The following is a 7,500-nucleotide window of genomic DNA, read 5'->3' on the forward strand; positions in this document are numbered from 1 at the left end:
TTTATTCTAGAAACTTAATTTAAATTTAACATTAAAGGGTTTTTTCGTCATCCATCTATTATCTATCTTTTCTATTATATATGTTTTAAAACACCACCACACAAAAATTTTAGTATATATATATATATTATATTATAAATATATTAAATATAATTTTATTATTATAAGAATTTTTTCCCTACCCCACACACACACACACACACACAAACCCCCACACACACTAATATATATATTATTATATATATATTATAATATATTATAATTTTTACAAATATATTATATTTTATATATATTATTAAAATATATATATACATATATATAATATATATATATATAATATATATATATATATATATATATATATATATATATATATATAAAATTGTGTGTGTGTGTGTGGGGTGGTGTGTGTGTATGTGTGTGTGTGTGTGTGGTGTTGGTGTGTGTTGTGTGTGGGGTGTGTGTGTGTGTGGGGTGTGTGGTGTGGTGTGTGTGTTTGTGTTTTGTGTGTGTGGGTGTGGGGTGTGTGTGTGTGTGTGTGTATGTGTGTTTTGTTTTGGTGTTGTGTGTTTTGTTTGTGTGTGTTTCATGACCATCACTCGGTATGGCGGCAGGGGAAGGAGAAGGAGAAGGGGGAAAGAGGAGGAGGAGAAGGCGGAAGAAGAAAAAGAGGAGGAAGAGGAGGAAGGCGAAGAACATAAAGAAGGAGGAAAGAGGAGAGGAGAGAAGGAAAAGGAAGAGAAAAGGAGAGAAGGGAAGAGGAAGAGGAGGGGGAAGGAAGGAGTAGGAAAAAAATGGAGGAGGAGAAGGAGAAGAAGAAGAAAAGGAGGAAAAAAGGGGGAAGGAGGAAAAGAAAAAAAAGAAATAATAAGAGAGAGAAGAAGGAGGAGAGGAGAGGAAGGAGGAGGAGGAGGAGGAGGAGGAGGAAGAAGAGAAGAAGAGAAAGAAGAAGAAGAAGTACGAAGAAGAAAAGAAGAGAGAGAAGGAAGAGGAGAGAAGAAGAAGAAGGGGAAAGAGGAAGAGGGAGGAGGAAGAGAGAAGAAGGAAGAAGGAGGAGGAAGAGGAGAGGAGGAGGAGGAGGAGGAGGAGGAGGAGGAGGAGGAGGAGGAGGAGGAGGAGGAGGAGGAGGAGGAGGAGGAGGAGGGAGGAGGAGGAGGAGGAGGAGGAGGAGTAGGAGGAGGAGGAGGGGGAGGAGGAGGAGGAGGAGGAGGAGGAGGAGGAGGGGGAGGAGGAGGGGGAGGAGGAGGAGGAGGAGGAGGAGGAGGAGGAGAGGAGGAGGAGGAGGAGGAGGAGGAGGAGGAGGGACGACGACGACGACGACGAAGAAGAAGAAAAGAGGAAGACAGAGAAGGAAAAGAGGAAGAAGAAGAAGAAAAAAGAAGAAGAAGAAGGGAAGAAAGGGGGAGGAGGAGGAGGACGAAAGAAGAAGAAGAAGAAAAGAAGAAAAAAAGAGAAGAAGATGAAGAAGAAGGGGGAGGAGGAGGAGGAGGTGGAGGGGGAGGAGGAAGGGAAGGAGGAAGGGAGGGAGGGAGGGAGGGAGGAAAGGAGGGAGGAAGGGAGGGAGGGAGGGAGGGAGGGAGGGAGGGGGGATGGAAGGAAGGGAGGGAGGGAGGGAGGGAGGGAGGGAGGGAGGGAGGATGGAAGGAAGGGAGGGAGGAAGGGAGGGAGGAAGGAAGGGAGGGAGGGAGGGAAGGAGGAAGGGAGGGAGGGAGGAAAGGAGGGAAGGGAGGGAGGGAGAAAGGGAAAGGGAGGGAGGGTGAAGGACGAGGAAAAAAAAGAGGGAGGAGGAGCGGGGAGGGGGGGGTCCTACAGGGGGGTTTGTTTGGACAGCGGGGAGGGGGAGGGGGGCGCGCCCGGGGGCCCTTCCCGTCCCAGATCCCGGCCGCTCCCGCCTTGGCCGACGCGCCAAGGTTCAAGGCCGACCGCTTCGGGATGCAGTCGGATTTTTCTTTCTTTCTCTCGCTTTATCGCGCGACCTTCACTTGTTTTTTCTTTGTCGCGGACTTTTGTTGGTAAGTATGCTTACTTGTACTTTCCCGTGGTTTGGGCAGTGGATGTATTTTCCGGTAGGCCTTACACACACACACAATAAATGTGTGTGTGTATGTGTGTTAATATATAATAAAATATATATATATATATATATATATAATATAGATATATATAATTAATATACATACACACACACACACACACACATACACACACACACAAAACAACACACACACACACCACAAAAACACACACACACACACACCCCACACACACACACAACACACCATATATATATATATATATTTTATATAATATATATATATATACGTATTTTATATATAATATATATATATATATATATATATATGTATATATACACACACACACACCACAAATATATGTAGACACACACACACACACATATATATTTATATATATATATAATATAAAAGATATAATAAATAATAATATGTATATATATGTATATAGATAGATAATAAAATATATATAGTAAATATAGAATAACATAATGGGAAATATATATTATATATAATATTTTAATATATATAATATATATTAATATATAATATATAGATATAAATATAGATATTATATAGAAGAAAAATATATTATATATTATATATATTATTATATATAATTTTTTTTGTATATATATGATATATTAATACAAATATATAATATGTTTATGTATATACTAACAATTGTTTGTTTTTTTTTTTTCCTTTGTTTTTTCTTTCTCTTCTCCTTTTCTCTCTCTCCTCTCTCTCTCTCTCTCTCTATTTTTTTTTTTTTTTTTTATTTTTTTTTTCTTTATTTTATATATATATATATTATATATATATATGTATGATATATATGTAAAATATAAGTGATATATATATATAATATATATATATATATATATATAGATTATTATGTAGTATATGTACAAATGATACATTATAATATATTATCTAAATAAATATATATATAATTATATATAAATATATATTATATATAACAATTAAATAAAATTACATAAAATATAAAAACACAAAACAACATATTATATATATATATATATAATAAAATAATATATATATAAAATATACATATAGATATATATATAATACATATATACAATATATTATATTATATATATTTATATAATTAAAATCTAAATATTTTTTTATAATATATATTTTAAAATAAAACATACACAAAACAAACATACCGATAGATAAAACAAGACAGACAAGCAAATATTGTAGAAAGAAGAATAAGAGGGGAAATAATGAAACCCAAGAAGTGGACACGAAAAGTAAGTGACGAGGAACTCTGGCCACACGTCGACCCAGGCTGGAGGGGGCCATTGACCTGATCTTTCCTTAGATGCTCGTTCTTTGTTTCTTTAAACACCTTTCCACTTCAGGGTGGTTATCTGCCTCTGCGATCGAGTTGATATACATAGTTTATGTGATTATACATAAAAAATATTTTCTCGTTTCAATTACCTCTCTTTTTTATGCACACACACACACACACACACACACACACACACACACACACACACACACACACACCACCCCACACACACACACAACACACACAAAACACACACACACACACACTGTATTATATAATATTATATATAAAATATATATATATAAAAAATATAATATAAAATAATATATAGATAATATATATATATATATATATTAATATAAAATTTTTATAATAAAATATTATAAAAATATATATATATATATATAGATATATATAATATATATTTAAATAATTATATTTTTAATAATATATATATATTATATAAAATAATTAATCATAAATATTTAAAATTATATAAAATTAAATCTATTTTTAATAATTTATATTATTTCATTTATATATATATAATAAAATATTATATCCTATATATATATATTAATTATAAAAATTATATATATATATATTTTATAATATATTATTAAAACTATATATATATTATTATTTAAATTTTATTTATTTTTTTTATTTTAAATTTTATATCATATTATATTATATATATTATAATATATTTTATAACTCATACACACACACACACACACACACACACACCCCAACGCACACAAAAAAACACAATACACACACAAACAATGCATGCTGGTGTATTAAAAAATAATATATAAATATAATTTTAAAATTATATATAATTATAATAATATTAATAATATACCTGCATATATACATAATACATACATACACAAACACAACACACACACAGACTCACACACAGACTCTCACACACACACACACACAAAACCACCCCCACACACAACACACACACACCCCACACACACACACACAAAACACACAAATTATTATATATATATAATATATATTATAATATATATATAATATTTATATATATAAAATATATGTGTGTGTGTGGTGTGTGGTGGTGGGGTGTGTGTGTGTGTGTTTTGGTTTTGTGTGTGTTGGTGTGCTGTATGTGTGTGGTTTATATAGTACTACTATCTTCTACTATCAAATCTTCTATATATATATACTCATCCCGTATAGTAAGTCAATACCGGGGAAAAAGAATGTGAAGAGAAAAGCCGTTCCCGCACAGGCCCCCCCTTCTCCATGCAGCTGAGGGAAACCAGGGAAATAGCATAACCGATATGGTGGACCCGGCGTTGCAGGAGTTGCCAAAAACGGGGGTACAAGCGACAATAACTTTTTCGGGGACTCCAGCTCCGTTTTTTTCCTCAGGGTTGATTCCCGAACCTTTTTTTTAAAAAATACCACAAGGCACGGAATTTTTGTATAGGGGAAAAACCCCTGACTCGATCATACAGGGACAAAATACGGGCAGCCGCAGCAATCGGCAGATTATAATAAAATAATATAATTTATATTATATTATATATATATAATATATAAATATAAATATAAAATATATTATAATATATAAATATATTTATATTATATTATAATTATATATATATATATATTTAAAAAGAAATTATGGGAGACCTCAATCCCAAAGTTGGAAAAAACATGATCTAAAAAATGACTCTGTGGAAAATTCGGCCTTGGAGATATAAATGAAAGAGGTAAGATTTTTTGTTTCTGTAGTACAAAAAATCTGTTATAGAAAAAAATTGTTCCAAAACCACCCAAGACACTTGTCACTGGTTTTCACCAGACAAAGAACACACAACAAATTTGATACATTGTTTTAAACCAAAAATGGAAAAGTTGTTAAAAAATGCCGGACAAGACCTGGTCCCAACTGCAACAGTGCCACCAAATTACTAACTGTCGACTTTCAAAAAGACTCAAAAGAGGAGCACCAAACCATCTCAAAGTTCGACTACAAAACTCTTGAAAACAATTACAGAATTAAAGTGTCAAAAATTTTTTGTTTTCTCAATAAAGTGAAGTAATAAAACCCCTAATGATTTGTGGGAAAAAGGGGAAAAGAACTTTTCTGAGCGGTTTAAAGAAACTATCGCCAAAAAAAAAAAAGCAAATTCCCCCGGATATCTGAAGAAACACTAAGTAAATTGAACAAAAAAATGCCTAAAATAAAAGGGTATCAATAATCCATTGAAGAAGTAATTTAAAAAAAACAAAATACAAAAATTAAAAGATTTTGCGACGAGAAAAGGGAAAAATTTTTAAAGAACATTGTCAAAAATTTGAAAACTGTTCTATCAATAAGAAAACTAAAGCTCTACGGAGTACGAAACTTTCGCAAAAATTTAAATCTACAAGGACCTATCAAAACTGAAGATGGACTAGTTTTTTGTGATGGAAAAGAACAAAGATGTGGAATCAATATTGTTCCAACCTATACAAAAAAAAATAAAGACAACAACAACTTAAAATTAACTCAAAGACAACGAAGATGAAACCCCCCACTGCTAGACGAATTTTTAACGCCAAAAAAAACTGAAGAATAAGAAAGCCCGGGAAAAGATGAAATGAAAGCAGAAAATAATAAAAATCTGGCGAAAGTGTTTTAATACTTCTTTACAAAATTGTACGAAAATTTTGGAATGAAAGAAAATGGCCAGAAATGGGGAAAAACAGTCTTTACCCCTACTTAAAAAAAGGGATGCACTCCAATGCAACAATAAAAGGACAATGCAGCAGCAAAAATTTTTGAAAAAAATTTTGCTGAAGAAGGGTAAAATTTAAAAGAAGAAAATTTCAAAGACAAGTAGGTTTTCGCCCTGGGGAAAAAAAGGGACCAGGGAAACCAATTCTAAATCTGAATGATCATAGAGAAAAACAAGAACATCGAAAGACCTATACCGGGGTTTTTCAAATTACTCAAAAGCTTTTGATACGCTGATCACGAACCCTGGAATAACAGAACGATATGAAATTTCCAAAAAAACATCATCCAACTAATAAAAAACATGTAGGGGGTAACAACAATAAATGTAAAACCACTTATGGGTTAACAGAATGGTTTGAATCAAACCCAAAAGTACAAGGTTGATTTTTGTTCCGCCCTTTTTAAAATATTCTGAAACAATTATGAGAGGTCTCTAGAGAATTTTTAAGGAACTGTAATGTTGGAGGATACAAATTCAAAAATTTAGATACGCCGATGATATAGTTTTAATTGCCCGCATATCATTGAATACAACAAATACAGATAAAATTAGAGAAAAAGCGAAAAGGCTGGTTTTTTTCTTGAAGCCCAAAAAAAATAAAACAGAAGATTTTAGATAACCCAGCAAAGAAAAGATGATGAAAAGTTCAAATCAATGGAGGGGGTTTTGGAAAAAATGAAAAATTCACTTATCTTGGGCTGTTTTTTCTAATCATATGATGATTCACCAGAGATAAAAAAAAGAATGCCATTTCCAAAAAAAGCCACGTTGCTTCAATAAATCTGGAAAAACCGAAAAACATACCTTTTGGGCAAAGCTGAGGTTTTGAACTCTTTTTTTTTCCCAATTGCGTCATAGGGGGCTGAGTGTTTTGGTTTTTGAAAGATAGACAAGGAAAAAAAGGCAATAGTTTTGAAAGTGGTGTTCATACGATAACGTATTAACTGGGCAAAAAGAAAAAAGAATGATGAAGGCTGAAAAATAGTTGTAAAGACCGGGGTTGGACATCTTTAAAAAGGGGGAAATAAAAGTTTTTTGGCATGTGATGAGAAGAAAAGTATTGAGAAAACTGCTGACAGGGTGGGGTAGGGGAAAAAGAGGAAAGGCAAAAAGAAGAAAGACTGAGCGCAACATCAAAGATATTTGCGGGTGACGATGGTCAAGTGGAAAAGAAAAAACGCAAGATCGAGGTTTGGGGCGAAGGATGGTGGAGAGGTCCACGGTGCTCAAAAAATGAGCTAGTTATTTATGAGATATATAAATATATATATTTTATATAATTATTTAAAAATATATTATATATATATATAGAGAGGAGAGAAGGAGGGAGAGAGGAGAGGAGAGAAGAGGGGAAAACACCCCCACCACACAC

Source organism: Penaeus monodon, unplaced genomic scaffold (genome assembly GCF_015228065.2).
Source record: "Penaeus monodon isolate SGIC_2016 unplaced genomic scaffold, NSTDA_Pmon_1 PmonScaffold_3757, whole genome shotgun sequence".
Taxonomy (NCBI): Eukaryota; Metazoa; Arthropoda; class Malacostraca; order Decapoda; family Penaeidae; genus Penaeus; species Penaeus monodon.